Below are 17,734 nucleotides of genomic sequence, written 5' to 3' on the forward strand. Positions count from 1 at the left end.
TTTGGACCACAGAGCTATAAAGAGGTTAGAGAGACCATCTGATTGTCTAGATATGCCATTTCATGGGCCCCATTGAAAAGGGACTGTGTAAAAAATGCAACAGAATAGGCCAGAACGGCCCGTTATAAAAGAAATTGATGCCAAAAAAACCTGGGATGTGTTAGAGACACTTGAGAACAATATTTAAGAACCAAAATTATTCCGATATTATATTTAATTAACCCTTTAACAACCAAAATGCCATCCAGAACAGAATGGAAAGGCCTGGATTGGCCAATGATGGCTGAGGCGGATAGGAGTTGGTCCAACATCATCTGGAGAGCCACAGGTTCCCCACCCTGAGGACAGTGACAAGCCTTATGGCAAGCCTAGAGAAGGAGGGCGGATCACCTTACTGAACAGGCCCCTAGTTTTATTACCTCTTGATTTTCAGCCGAGAGATATAGGTCTCAGCTGGCTTGGGAGAAGTCTTCTTACCTGTGACTCATAGCACTGGCTTCGCATAAGAGCTTCTTCCTGGAAGCCTTTCTGCTGGATGTTCATCAGAGTTGAGGGTCTGGCAGTGGAGTCTGTAAGGAGACAAGGGACTGGATTGAACTTAGCACATACTTTGCCTGCAGAAGGGTTCAGATTCAATATCCAGGTAGGGCAAGGAAAGACCCCTGTCTGAGACCCTGGAGAGCCTATGTCTGTTCTTGGTTTTCTAATCGTGGTTTGGTTGGCTACAAGCCCAGGTTTGCATATCACAAGCCAAACTCTGGTTTGTTTTGAGCTTGTTTCCTCGCCCACACTGCACAGTCGGGAAAGAGCAAAGCACTCATGTGCATTAAACCATAGTTTATTTTAAACTATGGTTTAATATTGTGTGCAAACCACCTTACTGCCAATCAGTTTAGTAGACAATACGGAGCTAGATGGACCAATGGTCTGACTCAGCATACGGCAGATTCCTCTATTCTTACTGGTCACCCTACCAATTCTATATGCTGGTGGCCATTTTGGACAACTTGACAGGAGCCTTGTAATGAATATTGTGCCATATCCCACTCACAGCTTAGAAATGTTAATGAGTAAGTAGAATAGAAATGTCTTAAATAAATTTATGGTGTGTTAGTTTTGCTGCAACAGAATAACATGGCTATACCTCTGGAAGTTATTCTGTTCCCTAGAATCAAGATTCAAGGGGGTGATTGCAACAATGAATTTTTTCATCATTAGAGATGCAAGTTCAGGCTAATTGTCATAATTGTCATAATGGAACCAAGAGGAGTTTGTGGAGCTGTGCCATTCTGATATATGACATGTCCTGGACAAGTTAACAGTCCTTTTAAATACAGGATGCCTGATGGTTGCCAATAGTACCCTCGCTGAGATCATTTTCAGGGACAGACCATTGGTGTCAGTCAAAATCTCATGCCTATGATTTGCACTCAGCAGGAGTGCAAAACTTCACACTTGAAGGGAGCACAGGGTAGTTGCAATTATCTGCTGCTCTACCAACATGCTGCAATTAGCAGCAAATGCAAAACATAGCTAGATAGAGTCACACTGCTATGCACACTTAGAATATAGATAATGCATAGCGAGGCAGAATTATCTAGCCACACTATTACTGCTGGGTGATCTGGCTCATTAAAGACTATTAGGTGGTTTTCTACCATACCTGACCAGTTATTAGAAGGGATGAGATGTAAAAAGAGTTTCAAGCATGTGAATCTTTCTCTGGCCCAGTTTGCACATAATGCTAAGCAAAAGCATGGTTTAGCATGATGGGCCGGTTCCTTGAGCAACCGTTGTAGCTGCTGTGGTCTTCCCCCAGTCCTGTGCTGTCATGCTACCCAGGATTAAGACATGGTTTCACTTAGCATTATATGCAAACTAGATCTCTGTGTGCTGCCTATTACTTTGCTCTTTTCAAAGGGTCTTGAAATCATTTGTTATGCATGTGCACACCAGAGACGAAAGGATCTGCCGATTTTGGTTCTTTCCGTATCTCATTTATACAATCTGAAATTCAGTTCTGCAGCAATTTGCAATTAAAAAAAAAATTCCTCGGGAAAATTCCTCAGCATTTTAGTGTGAATTTCTCCTAATAAACACACTTTTGTCTGCAGTTTTGACAAATGTACACATTTCTGCAAGCAGTTTCTCCTAATATAATGCATTTTGTATGTTATTTTCATTAATATATTCAGTTTTATGCATACTTTCCCCTAGTATATGCATTTTTGTAAACTTGTTTGGTTGGAGAATGGCATTGCAAAATTCAGATAAGTCCAAATATTGGATGGATGTGTTTTAGCTCTCATATTGTTTCAGAAAGTGTGAATTTGATAGATTTGCCTTTATATGTGAACTGAATCAAATTTCTCCCCCATCCCTAGTACACACTCAAGGTTGTTTAACACAGATTAGTTATTTCCTAACACATTTAATCCTTTTGTGCAGATAGCAAAGATGGGTAGAGTACAGTAAATGAGTATGGTAAACTTTCCGTGGATGTTTATGGGTGAAATAATGATTCGAATCCACACTTGTGAATTGAAACTCAGAATCATGGTGGCAGTTGTTCTGGAATAAATAATCCAGAGTAAAAGGATATGGGCCCCAGATAAATTAGAAACTTGCAAACTCTAGAAAAGCCTGCAAATTTCTTGCTGGAGCTGATTAAGGAAAGGGTTTTTTTTACAGTGACTGTGTTCAGGGGTGGCTTGTGCTCATTAGGACTGGTAGGGCAGAAGGCAGGGAGTCAACAGTAGGTGGAGCCAAAGGCAATGATAGGCACAGCCAACTCATTCTAGTTTGGCTCCCCTCCCCCTCCCTGCTGAGTTCTTCAAGGGCAACATCAAGACGAAGGAGGAGGAAGCTGAGGGACAGTACCACCCCCTGGACTAGTTGTAAGTAGGAAGGCAGGTGGCTGGGGACTTGCTGAAACCAGACTGTGGTTGGTGTGGCAGCACTCCATTCACCCTAATAGACCAGTCTCATGGAGTTTGCATATAACAATAAACCAGACCTTCTGACTTATCGTGATTTATCAGGAATGGGCAGCGTCCTTGTGTGTGCCGCCCAATCACTTCCACTTAGGTCCTCCCCAGGCACAAGCAAGATAAATAAACCAGGAAGACTTGGCTTCATGTTATGTCTGCATTAGGGATTGTAGTTTGTTGCTCCCTAACAAGCCACAGTCAGCACACCAACAACAAATGGTTGTTTCCGGCTGGGTAGCAGTTGTGACTTGTGAGCAGCAACAAACCACAATCCCCTGATTTGACGTAACAGGAAGCCAGCACTTCCAGGTTTGTTCATCCTGCTTGCACCAGGGAAGGAGTGAAGTGGGAGCGATTAGACAGCAAACACAGCATGCTAGGAGGAGGAGGATTAGTCCCTTCATACCCAGCAGTCTCTAGGCGACTCACAATATAAAACAGATTTTAAAACATACAATATAAAAACTTACACACACACACCAAAAAAACCTAACTGATATGGTTGAAAATGGAAATGGACTGCTTCAAGTCGATCCCGACGTATGGCGACCCTATGAATAGGGTTTCATGGTAAGCGATATTCAGAGGGGGTTCACCATTGCCTTCTTCTGAAGCTGAGAGGCAGTGACTGGCCCAAGGTCACCCAGTGAGCTTCATGCTGTGTGGGGATTCGAACCCTGGTCTCCCAGGTCGTAGTCCAACACCTTAACCACTACACCACAATGGCTCTCGCTAAGATGGTTAGGCCTGAGTGAAAAGGAAAGTCTTTGCCTGGCACCTAAAGATGGGCAACCAGGGGTGCCTCCCTGGGGAAAGCACTCCACTGCCAGGGGACCACCACTGAAAAGGCTGTTCTCGTGTTGTCACCCTCCAAGCCTCCTGCGGAGGAGACACATGAAGAAGGGTGTCTAATGATGAACACCTGGTCCAAGTTGGTTTATTCGTGAGAAACCACACTAATCCAGAAGGTCTGGCTTCTCAGTACCTGACAATGCCACAGTGAAGCACTGAGAATCTCGGAGAGAAATGCAAGAGCTCATTTAGGCCAGTGATGAGTGAATGAATCCTGAGTTGTGAAGTTAACCATTTGTTTGACTCTCACTTGAGCTACATCTTCACTAGGCAAACTGACCTTAGACAAACAACTCCTGCAACATGGGTAAAATAACATGTGACCTACTTTACAGGCTGTTGCAGAGATTACCATGGTAATCGAGCAAAGTCAAGGAAGCTCTCAGAGGCAAAAAGTCTTCCTTCAGAAAATGGAAGTCTTGTCCGAATGAAGAAAATAAAAAGAAACACAAACTCAGGCAAAAGAAATGCAAGAAGACAATAAGGGATGCTAAAAAAGAATTTGAGGAGCACATTGCTAAGAACATAAAAACCAACAACAAAAAATTCTATAAATACATTCAAAGCAGGAGACCATCTAGGGAGGCAATTGGACCCTTAGATGATAAGGGAGTCAAAGGTGTACTAAAGAACGATAAGGAGATTGCAGAGAAGCTAAATGAATTTTTTGCATCTATCTTCACAGTGGAAGATATAGGGCAGATCCCTGAACCTGAACTAACATTTGCAGGAAGGGATTCTGATGAACTGAGACAAATAGTGGTAACGAGAGAGGAAGTTCTAGGCTTAATGGACAATATAAAAACTGACAAATCACCGGGCCCGGATGGCCTCCACCCGAGAGTTCTCAAAGAACTCAAAGGTGAAATTGCTGATCTGCTAACTAAAATATGTAACTTGTCCCTCGGGTCCTCCTCCGTGCCTGAGGACTGGAAAGTGGCAAATGTAACGCCAATATTCAAAAAGGGATCCAGAGGGGATCCTGGAAATTACAGGCCAGTTAGCTTAACTTCTGTCCCTGGAAAACTGGTAGAAAGTATTATTAAAGCTAGATTAACTAAGCACATAGAAGAACAAGCCTTGCTGAAGCAGAGCCAGCATGGCTTCTGCAAGGGAAAGTCCTGTCTCAGTAACCTATTAGAATTCTTTGAGAGTGTCAACAAGCATATAGATAGAGGTGATCCAGTGGACACAGTGTACTTAGACTTTCAAAAAGCTTTTGACAAGGTACCTCACCAAAGACTTCTGAGGAAGCTTAGCAGTCATGGAATAAGAGGAGAGGTCCTCTTGTGGATAAGGAATTGGTTAAGAAGCAGAAAGCAGAGAGCAGGAATAAACGGACAGTTCTCCCAATGGAGGGCTGTAGAAAGTGGAGTCCCTCAAGGATTGGTATTGGGACCTGTACTTTTCAACTTGTTCATTAATGACCTAGAATTAGGAGTGAGCAGTGAAGTGGCCAAGTTTGCTGATGATACTAAATTGTTCAGGGTTGTTAAAACAAAAAGGGATTGCAAAGAGCTCCAAAGAGACCTCTCCAAACTGAGTGAATGGGCAGAAAAATGGCAAATGCAATTCAATATAAACAAGTGTAAAATTATGCATATTGGAGCAAAACATCTTAATTTCACATATACACTCATGGGCTCTGAACTGGCGGTGACCGACCAGGAGAGAGACCTCAGGGTTGTAGTTGACAGCACGATGAAAATGTCAACCCAGTGTGCGGCAGCTGTGAAAAAGGCAAATTCCATGCTAGGGATAATTAGGAAAGGTACTGAAAATAAAACAGCCGATATCATAATGCCGTTGTATAAATCTATGGTGCGGCCACATTTGGAATACTGTGTACAGTTCTGGTCGCCTCATCTCAAAAAGGATATTATAGATTTGGAAAAGGTTCAGAAGAGGGCAACCAGAATGATCAAGGGGATGGAGCGACTCCCTTACGAGGAAAGGTTGCAGCATTTGGGGCTTTTTAGTTTAGAGAAAAGGTGGGTCAGAGGAGACATGATAGAAGGGTATAAAATTATGCATGGCATTGAGAAAGTGGATAGAGAAAACTTTTTCTCCCTCTCTCATAATACTAGAACTCGTGGACATTCAAAGAAGCTGAATGTTGGAAGATTCAGGACAGACAAAAGGAAGTACTTCTTTACTCAGCGCATAGTTAAACTATGGAATTTGCTCCCACAAGATGCAGTAATGGCCACCAGCTTGGATGGCTTTAAAAGAAGATTAGACAAATTCATGGAGGACAGGGCTATCAATGGCTACTAGCCGTGATGGCTGTGCTCTGCCACCCTAGTCAGAGGCAGCATGCTTCTGAAAACCAGTTGCCGGAAGCCTCAGGATGGGAGAGTGTTCTTGCACTCGGGTCCTGCTTGCGGGCTCCCCCAGGCACCTGGTTGGCCACTGTGAGGACAGGATGCTGGACTAGATGGGCCACTGGCCTGATCCAGCAGGCTCTTCTTATGTTCTTATGTACCAAGATATTCTATGTGAAGCATTATCAACATTGAAAATGTATTATTGTTGTCATAGTACATTTTAGAGGTTATTTTATCATCTCTCCATGAAGAAAAGGAAGGAATCAGCCAGTTATGAATGAACAAACAAAGTATTTGAAAGGCATAAGAAAGGAAGGCGGCATAAAGACCAAATAACTGATCCTGAGAGAGGCATTAGGAGAAGGCTTCCAGATGGGGAAAAGGTGAGATTGAGACAGGTAAGAGATACAGGGTAGGCACCTGCAGCTGGAACCAGACAATACTTTTTCAGAGGGCTGAAAGTAATTTGTAAGAGAGATTGCTGTTCTCGTTGTGTATACACAGCCTACACAGCAAGGACTGTAGCTTAGTAACAGAGCCCATGTTTTGCATGCAAAACATTCCAGGATCAGTCCCTAGCATCTCTAGGTAGGACTGGAAGAGACTCCTATCTGAAATCCAGACAGCCACTCAGAAACAGGTTGTCAGATGGGGTAGAGCTGCTATGCTAGCTTCCTGGCAGGTGGGTCACTGTTGCTTACCAGAAGGGAGAGGGCTGAAGAAACAGGGAGGTTGGCATGGTGCAAACACACTGGCAGGAATGCCAGATTGGCCCGCCAGTGCATTTACACCATGCCAACTTTCCCTCCACCTCGCCCCTCCCAGTAAGTAGCAGCAATCCACTTGCTGGGAAGCTAGCATATGAGCTCCACCCTACCCAGAGAACCACATTTGGAGCCACTGCCAGTCAGTGTAGACAGTACTGAGCTAGATGAACCAATAATCTATGGCAACATCCTATGCACTGCAGTAACTTTGTATATACCATGGTTTAGGGGAAAGTGGGTAATGCCTGTCTGGAAAAGACTGTATTTCTTTTAGAGGGAAAAGATTCAAATATTCAACTTGAAAATATCCAACTTGAGCTGAAAGTACCTTAAGGACTCCCTGACTCCCTATGTTCCATCTCAGTCAGTGAGATCTTCTGATGGGGCACTTTTGGTGATTTCCCCATACCCTGAGGTACAGCTGGCCTTCACCAGGGACAGAGTCTTTAGTGTGGCAGGTCCAGCCCTGTGGAACTCTCTACCAATAGAGGTTCAGCAGGAACCGTCTCTCCATTCTTTTAGGCGTCCTTGAAAACTGAACTTTTATGACAAGCCTTTTAACATGATTTTCACCTAATCAATGAAGTATTTGTTGATTTTTTAAAATTGTTTTTAATGATGTGTTTACTAGTTTTTAAATTGTATTATGTTTCTGTAAGTTGTAAGCTGCCTCGATGTAATTCTATGAAAAATGTGGCTTATAAACACTTTTAATTAATTAATTAATTATTACTAATCATATAATAATTAGTAATAAATATGTTGTTGTTGTTGTTATGTGCCTTCAAGTCGTTTACGACTTATGGCGACCCTATGAATCAGTGACTTCCAAGAGCATCTGTCATGAACCTCCCTGTTCAGATCTTGTAAGTTCAGGTCTGTGGCTTCCTTTAAGGAATCAATCCATCTCTTGTTTGGCCTTCCTCTTTTTCTACTCCCTGCTGTTTTCCCCAGCATTATTGTCTTTTCTAGTGAATCATGTCTTCTCATGATGTGTCCAAAGTATGATAATCTCAATTTCATCATTTTAGCTTCTAGTGACATTACTGTTTTGATTTTTGAGTTGATTTTTCTCTTATTCACTTTTTTCACTGTCCAACTTTCACATCCATACATAGAGATCGGGAATACCATGGTCTGAATGATCCTGACTTTGGTGTTCAGCAATACATCTTTGCATTTGAGGACCTTTTCTAGTACTCTCATAGCTGCCCTCCCCAGCCCTAGCCTTCTTCTGATTTCTTGACTATTGTCTCCAGTTTGGTTAATGATTGTGCCGAGGTATTGATATCCTTGACAAGCTCAATGTCCTCATTGTCAACTTTAAAGTTACATAAATCTTCTGTTGTCATTACTTTAGTCTTCTTGATGTTCAGCTGTAGTCCTGCTTTTGTGCTTTCCTCTTTAACTTTCATCAGCATTCATTTCAAATCATTACTGGTTTCTGCTAGTAGTATGGTATCGTCTGCATATCTTAAATTATTGATATTTCTCCCTCCAATTTTCACACCTCCTTCATCTTGGTCCAACCCCACTTTCTGTATATGTTCTGCGTACAGATTAAACAAATAGGGTGATAAAATATGCCCATCTCACACCCTTTCTGATGGGGAACCAATCGGTTTCTCCATATTCTGTCTAATCTGCTGCAGTTTATCTGGAATTCTTTTGTATGGGATTTTAGCTTATTAGTATTGTATGGTTTGATTTCTTTGTGCTATATTTTTAGATATTATGCTGGAAACTGTTCTGTGATTACTATGTAATGAAGGGCAATCTATACATCTCATTTATAAATAAAGCTAATTGCAAAAGAGAGGTCACATGTAACCTGCAAAAGTGGTCACATATAAACCAACCCTAGAATATGCCTGTTTATTGTGTTAATTTTTGTAAGCAGACTTGTTATAACTTATATGTCAATTTTTTTATCATTATGTAATAAGTACACAGGAAAGTCTTGCCTAGCCACAGTGGCCAACTAGATGCCTCTGGGAAGCCCACAAGCAGCACATGAGAGCATTAGCCCTCTTTCAGTGTTCTTTTCCAACCACTTATAATCAGACATATTCGTGCTGCTTCTGATTCTGGAGGTAGCATACAACCATCATGCTTGGTAGCCATATCTTCCATGTTGTTATGTGCCTTCAAGCTGATTACGACTTATGGCGACCCTATGAATCAGTGACCTCCAAAAGTATCTGTCATGAACCACCCTGTTCAGATCTTGTAAGTTCAGGTCTGTGGCTTCCTTTATGGAATTAATCCATCTCTTGTTTGGCCTTCCTTGTTTGGTATCTTCCATACATGTGTCTATAATTTCCTTTTCTAGCCAGTGTGGTGTAGTGGTTAAGGAGTTGGACTACGACCTCGGAGACAGGGTTCGAATCTCCACACAGCCACAAAGCTCACTGGGTGACCTTGGGCCAGTCACTGCCTCCCAGCTTCATGAAAACCCTATACATAGGGTCTCCATAAGATGGAATCAACTTGAAGGCAGCACATTTACATTTAGCTGTCTAAAAAGTTTCTCTCAAAGCACTTTCAATTCTCTTAAAAAATGTCCCCAGCCTATGCATTTCCGTGGTCTGTAATGTGAATGTTAAGGGACAAGATGTAGTCTATGGGTCCCCAGTCCTTTTGGGCACATTTAGAAATCCAAGAAAACATTGGGGCACAAGTACTAATTTCACAGAAGAAAACTGGTGATGCTCAGAACCCCTCCCCCCCCAAACAGGCAAAATGCCTATCCACAAATAAAACTATCCCCAAAGCCGCCCCTTAAAAAAGCAGGCGACTCCGAAACAACAACAAAAAACCCACCATTAAAAAAAAAAATTAGGAGGAGCAGAGGGATGTGGCAGATGCCAAAGAGGTGTCTGGTGGTGTCCATGGGCACCACATTGGGGATCCCAATGTAGTCCATTGTCAGGTTGTTGAAGTGGTTGATCACAAAATAACAAGCAACTGATATGTAACAGGTGAGATGAGAGCCTATGAACAAATGCTTCCTTTATATCTATTTTTTAAACTGCTGCTGAATTATAACCAAACCCTGTGTTTATACAGCATTAGACTATCCTGCATCGAGAGCTGTTCTCAGCAGTGGCAGAGTAATTTTCTTCCGCCATCCAGTTGGCAATGGTTTGACTTGTTGTCACCTCTGTAGAACATCACTTTTACATTTAAAAAAACACAATAGTCTAATGGAGAAGTGTGTAGATAACAAAAAAATGGAGATATCTCAGACACAATTGTTCAATTGCAGAAATCACCTTCTGCTGAAAAACCCAAGCAAACAACAAGAACACCCACCAGATGGAAAATAGTCTTGGCTGGTATGCTTGGCGGAATAAACAAAGACAGCAGCGGAATAATAAAAAAAAAAGATTAGACTGACAACTCATGAAAAAGCTTGATTGATGGTCAAGTACTACAGAATCCATTTCCTTTTTGTACCTAGGGAAGAACAGTAAGTTTTAACAAGGATTAAAGATGTGAAGGCCCAGAAGAAAATGTACAATTCGGGAGAGGTACCTTTCCCCCCCCCTTTTTTTTTTCCATTTCCCCCCCAGGCTTTCACATCTTTAATGACATTTGCCCTATGCCAAGAAGCACAGTTTGAACTTTGCAGTAAACTTCCAATAACCCCTCCGTCCTCTTCCAGTTAATATTTTCAGTGTGGTAAGCCTGGCCTGCATCCATTTTGAAATGGGTCTGGAAATCAGGTAACAAACAGTGTAATCCCATATACTCAGTAATCCCTTTTATCTGAGTTCAGATACATTATTCCCAGGTAAGTGTATATCACAGTGTAAGCCTGTATGTGTCTTCTCCCTTCATATTATCCTGGGTCAAAGGAATTTTAGTTTTTAGCTAGATTTAGACATTCCATTTGTGTTTCCCTCTGGATTTAAAACCTCTTGATTTAAATGCTCCGTGTGCTACCTTACTAATATTTTGGTTTTATATGAGAAACTGAGGCACCCACAAATCCCTAGAGGGCTAAAAAGAAAGGCTTATTTGGGGAAGTGGCTGGCTGCTGATTATTACAGTTTGTGCTGGGTTCTTATTGTTTTAATTGGGAACCATCTCAAGGGACAATTCAAGGGGTTTGTAGAAACCCCCGCCCCCCGCCCCAGTTATCCACATTCACTACAGGCATCAACTTCAGGTTTTGAGAGTGGCTGTAGATGAGTGGCACAGTACCTTACACGCAGAAGGCCTCATGGTCAATTCCTGGCATCTGTGGTTAGAAAGGAACAAAGGCAATGGAGACATGATAGAGGTACTGTATACAATATTAATAGTGTGGAGAAAGCAAATAGGCCTCTCTGATAATACTAGAACCCTGGGGTCATCCAAGGAAGCTAAAGGGGGTGAGATTAAGGACAGTCAAAAAAGGAAATTCTTATTCACAGAGCATAGCTAAACTATAGAATTTGTTTCCGCAAGGCATTTTGATGGCCATCAACTTGGATGGCTTTAAAAGAAGGATTAGACCATTCATGGCAGATATCAATGGCTACTAGCCACAACGACTATGTTTTACGTGAGGCAGTATGCCTCTGAATAACCATTGGCTGGGAATCACAAGTGGGGAGAGTCCTATAGAGTGTGCAGGTTTCCCATAGGCATCTGATTAGGCACTGTGAGAACCGCATGCTGGATTAGTTGGATCTTTGGCCTGATCCAGCAGGGCTCATCTTATGTTCTTCAGGATATACTTTATGTCCAGGAGAGCCCAGTCCAAGCTGCAACCCTATTACCAGGAGGAAAACAATTGGTAGTTCGTGCTTGAGGATATGTATGGACACTTGTTTTCCTATGTGCCTATTGTCCAGACGTTGTGAGATTTGCTGGAACCAAGCTGAAGCAATGCTAGAACAGAACAAGCAGCATTCTTTGTTCACCGCCCTGAGAGCTATTTCGCTAAGGGCGGTATATAAATTGAAATAATAAAATAAATAATAAATAAATTCTTGAGTTGCTGTCTCATGCCCTTCTCTAGAACAGAGTGTTCCCTATGTGACATATTAGTTCAAGAACTACCAATAATTTGATGGTGTATCATTTGCTTTTAATATTTGTTTTCTGAAATAATTTGGGAAAAATAATATTTGTTTTCTGAAATAATTTGGGGGGAAAACCTACTACAAGCAATAGAGTTCCTTGTGCATTGGCAGGAGGGAGGGGCAAAACATCACAATATTCAAGGCCATTGATACCAGGGACTAAGCATGGTACGTGAGGTGGAATGTTCCTGCTCACTGGAACTGGGTAGAGCGGGGTAAGGTGATGGAGGCAGTAGAAAACAATTGGGTTGGCAGTGGTGGTGGATATAGGTGTACATGCATTTCCCCCCACTGCCAGCGCCAACCCAGTGTGCACTCTCCCTTACCACCACAGTGCCAATTGTCCCATTCCCAACAAACGGGTAGGAGAGCAGTGCAGCAGTGGCAGCCCACATCACCCCCTGTGACAGCAGGGAAGGACAGCAATGCTGTTGGTAGTATTTCAAGCTGCATTAAAACTCATAAAAAGTTGCAGGTGTTCTGCTATGGGGCAAGAACAGTTAAGTCATGAGCTGTTTTATCAAATATGAACTTGCACGAAAAATGGACTTTGGAGAGATAATTCATGCTTTGGCAATGAAAAAGGCCAGAAAAATATTGCTTTCAAGTGAATTGCCCATTTATACAATGTTTGCAGCCACGTCAATCAAATATAAAGATAAAAACATCCACCACATAATACCTTTATCAGGGCCAATCAAAACGTTAAACAAAAGTGTTTAATATAAATAGCCAAAAAAAGGTGGGTGGCTGGAGGCATGGTAAAAAAGCTCCAGTATTCAATGTTATTGCGGAAATGTAAATAATGCAATTTTAGAATTAAAATAGAAACTTTTCTTTCATGATTTATGAGATTGCATATATGACAGGGGGTCATGGCATGTTTGTGGGAAGGGACCCACATTACATATTTGCACTACAGCCCCAAAATGATGCTTGGGCCCAGATCTGGTGCCAGCGGGTGGCCAGGTCAGGCACTGGCTGAGGGGCCCAGCGGCGGGGAGGGTGGAGCTCCTGCTCCGCAATTCCTGACAAAATCAGGTTGCAGGCCACAACCAGACAGTGGCGTGGATTGCGGAGCAGGAACACTACTCTCCCAGCCGACATCACCCTGTGTGCACAGTGGGCTTAAATGCGCTTGGTTGCTTCACCTCATGCGTTAGCATGCATGCCTGTCATCACCCAAGGTGATGTGAGGGGGGCACTACCAGCCATATTTAAGTGCATGTATGTGCGCAGAAGGGGGAGGCAGGGGGCCTCAATGGGGTGGCGCCAGCCCTGTTTGGACCCTCTGAAATCACAAGGCAGCACACCTTCGGGGGGCTGCTGCCCGTCAGAGCACTGGGTTAAATGGACTAATGACCTGAATCACTGTAAGGCAGCTTTAGTTTGACTGCAAATGAGCAAAGAGCCATAGTAGAGTAGCAATCATATTGCAAACGTGTCCCAAGGTAGCAAAAGCTCAAACATAATAATGTTTTTCCCAACATAGCAATAACGTGGATGAGTTCAACTGGCCTTCTCGTATTGATTAGGGAGGTGATGCTGGAGAGAGAAAACTTCCTGAAATCGTAAAAGATGGCTTCCCAGAACTCCTAGTTCTGGGACCCATGCAAGGAACATTAGCTCTTGATTTAGTCCTATGTAAAGCACAGAGATTGGATCGATAAATAAATATAGCTGAGCAGCTAGGAAATAGCAACCATAACATTGTCAAATTCAATAACTTGGTGGTGGTGGGGGAGATATACCACTCTAAAAAGAAAGAATGGGAAGCTAAGCCGGAATTAGACCCATTAATAAGGCAAAAACAGCAGTTCAGAGATGCAAATATAAATGTGAATATACATGCCAAATCAAAAGAGATCAATTTGTATGGCAGGAATGTTGATGAATCTCACTGGAGCTGGTTCTTCCAACATATTCATTCATGACCTGGCAAAGGATGTGAATAACTGGCAAAATGGGTGCATATGACACCACACTGCTAAATCCAAAATGGAAATTTTCTAATACTGTGAGGAGGATGGACAGCATTGGTTGATCCAGGCAGATACATATTGATTAGTAAGTGCAAAAAGATTAAATCAGGGCTGGTAAACCTGTGGTCAGATGCTGTTGATGTTCAACTCCCTTAAGCCCCAGCCAGCATGACCAATGGTTATAGATGATGGGAGCAGTCTAGCAGCATCTGGAGGTTCAGGTTCTCCATCCCTGATCTAAAAAGACTCCATGTAGCTTGAGTACCCTGACAGCTTCTGAATTAGCCAGTGTCTCTCAAAAACAAAATAACTGTGGACAGCTTGTAGAATATTTTAGCTCAATATAATGCAAGTGTCAAAAATGAACAAACAAATATGTGTGTTCCTGGAGAGAATATCACTGTCTTGGCTCCCAACCAGAGAAGCAGACTCGGGACTCGAAGACTGGGTTTCAAAAAAATCTTTATTTCAGAAGTCAGTAGAGGAATGCAGCATCAGACATTGTAGGCATGAATCAAGATACAGAACTAGGCATGGAAGCAGCAATAGAGAGTTGTTGCAACAAGGATTCTCCCCCTAGACACTCCTTATAAAAGAAGGGGAGTGGGCACACTACTTGCACTAGCTAACTGTAGAATTTCCTAGCCTTTGCAGCAAGGTGGGGCTCCTTCTGCGCAGAGACACTGATTCCTTTTGCTGAAGCCTCCTTTTCTTTATTCTGCATGACCTTGGAGAAATTGCTATATCTGGCTCTGACCACCTACTTTCACTCTCATTTCTCTGGAAGAGTCCAGTCTGTTCATAAGAGTCTATCTTTTCAAAAGCTAGATCTGGGCTCGGTGCCAGTGAGGATTCCTTTCTCTCCATCATAAGCAAAGGGGGGTTACTGACATTGATTAACTCACTAGATACAGGGCTGCAACAGGTTTCTGGAAGCATTTCTCCTGTGTTTTCCCCAGCCCCCTCCACAACATCTGTAACCCACTCTCCATTCTCCCATCCTACCAGAGGTTCTCCATGGGGCCCATGATAACCACATGGTCCTGTGCTCCTCCCGTGGTCCTACTGACCTGCTGCTGCCATGCTACTTGAGCTAAGCCAAGTGTTATGTCCAAATCCAGGCTCATGATCAGACCTTCCTCAGATAAGCCATGAGTGGTTATAGCTCATGGTTTATCTGCAGCAAGATAAACCACGAGTTCAAGTTCAGCCATAACACTAGCTTCAGGGAGTGTGGGCAGGAGGTCTGAGGGAAGAGTGCAGTGGGCACTATTTTCCATCTGGTAACCCCATTTTTGCCCATTTGATCCAAGCCATGATTTGGCTTAGCACTGTGTGTGAACAGGGCCAATTTATAGTTCTGATCACAGCATCTCAGCATTATTATAGAACTGGAAAAGGCACAGCAAAATAATCAAAATTATAGAAAGGTAAAGACCTCAAATTCGTGCAGAGTTACGTAGACTTAAGATCCATTTATTTCAATGGGGCATAAGCATGTATGGCTTTTTGCTGGACCATTTGCTAAAGACTTCATATGAGAAATGGTTAAAAAAAGCCCTATTCAACTTAAGTGATGTTAAAGGAAGAAATATAAGATGTATGAAAATCTATCAGTGATCTGGAAAAAAAACCATATGGGGAATGTACCTAAACTAAAACACATCAAATCAAATAACATACAAGAAATTTTAAAGCAAATTAAAATATTGTTTCATTCAAAACTCCCGTAAAAAAAGGAATTGGTATTAATGAAGATGGTCCAAGCATATCTCCTCTTGCCAAGAAAATAAAATAAATCTAAATCTAGCTAAAAAGTAAACTTTCTTGAAGCCAGGATAGGATAAAGGGGTAAGGCACATACAGGCTTAGTTGCTTGGTTACTAAGAATTCTTTCTAGGCCATTTCAAAGTGTCTAAAGACCATAATCACACTGAAAATATTTGGAAATCGCAGAGGAGTTATTGGATGCTGTTTACACCATTCAAACTCCACTACTTGATAGAGGGGCAAATGATGATGTAATGACCATCAACTTAAATGACTTTAAAAGGGGTTTAGACAAATTCAAAGAGGACAAAGCTATCAATGGCTACTAGTCACAATGGCTATGTACTACCTCCAGGATCAGAGACAGCATTCCTTTGAATGCCAATGGCAGAGGAATAACAGTGGGAAAGGGTCATGTCTTGCTTGGGGGCTTCCCATACACATCTGTGTAGCCACTGCAAATAACAGAATGCTGGACTATATGGGCCATTGGACAGATCCAGCAGGGATGTTATGTTCTTTTGCCCTCAAACACCACTTGTCAGAAATGCCAAATATATTAAAGAGGTTGGACAGTCTTTTAGTAAATGCCAGTCCATGACAAACGACCCTAATGAGAAAAAGACACCAAGGTGGGTGGGAGTTTCTAAAAAAGGAAATTCTAAAGGCACAATTGCAAACAGTTCCAACAAGGAAAAAAGGTGGAAAACAGCAGAAGAAGCAAAATATTAACATTTTGTGTGTTGTACTGTTACGTGCCACCCCAAACTCCGAGTGGTGTGAGACCTCCAGGGGCTCCTGCACTTACCCAGGGTTTGGTTTCCTTGGAATGAGGGTCAGTAGAGCCTATGGTGTCTTTAGGATATGTGGTTTATTTACACACATTTACAGCCTGAGCATAGGATGGAGAGGCACAAAGCATTAGCAGTCCAATAGATCTTACTTTTCCATCAGGCTTATAGGAGGCATCCTGAAGCCATCATACAGGGCTCTCTGCATGTCTTCCCAGTTCCCAGCTTCTCCAGACTAGACTAAAAACACAAGCCTCTCTTTGGCTCCAGGATGGGGCAAGGAGGACCCCTCACCTGAAAGAATTCCAACAGCCACAGGGTCTCTCTTGGCCACATCCCTTTGGATATGTAGATTGACCATTCAATAAGTCCATTAACTCACAGGCTAGCTTAACAAAGGAAACTCACCTGACCAGTAGAGCAGTTTTCTTGCTTGCATATCCCAGCTTCAGATACAAGATTACGGGCTTGAAGGGGACACAAATCATCTATCTCATCCCTCAGTCCCATAACAATACTCTAACTAATACAGTTGGAACTGACCATTGAGACTTGGCTAAATAGGCTCAGTGTTTATAGACTCATAGAATAGTAGTGTTTGAGCCCATTACTCTGTGACCTGCACTCTGGGATGATCAAGAAGAGAGCCTAGCCCTCCTCTGCGTGCTATCACCCAGCTCTCTGCTCTCACTTCCTCACATGCAGGAATATACCCCAATATGTCACATATTGTTCTTAACATTTACATATTATTTAAACACAAACTCTCTCACAAGGATGTGTGCTCCTTACACATACAAATCTGGATGCACATGGCCTGGCCACTTAAAGGGGAAAATATGGGGAGGGGGTTGGCTTTACACTGGGGAGGGCAGTTTAGTCTATAGCAGCTAAACTATAGCTAATGAACAGAGTCAGCAAACCAAACAGAACTAAGATGTAATTTATAATCCTGTATCTCTCTTTGAGCTGGAAGCAGAAAATTATTTTCTCCAAACTTTATAGGTAGTATGAGAAAAGTATTGTTGTCCATAGCTTGTAAACTTATTTTACCTTTTCTTCTGGCAAACAAATATTATAATTTTTTATGTTTTAAAAACCTGCAATACACAGGTCACAGTATTTCTGGGGTCACGTAACAAGTTGCCTGTCATGCTGTTCCACGCTGTTGGAGACTGCA

This window comes from Rhineura floridana, chromosome 3 (genome assembly GCF_030035675.1).
Source record: "Rhineura floridana isolate rRhiFlo1 chromosome 3, rRhiFlo1.hap2, whole genome shotgun sequence".
Classification (NCBI taxonomy): domain Eukaryota; kingdom Metazoa; phylum Chordata; class Lepidosauria; order Squamata; family Rhineuridae; genus Rhineura; species Rhineura floridana.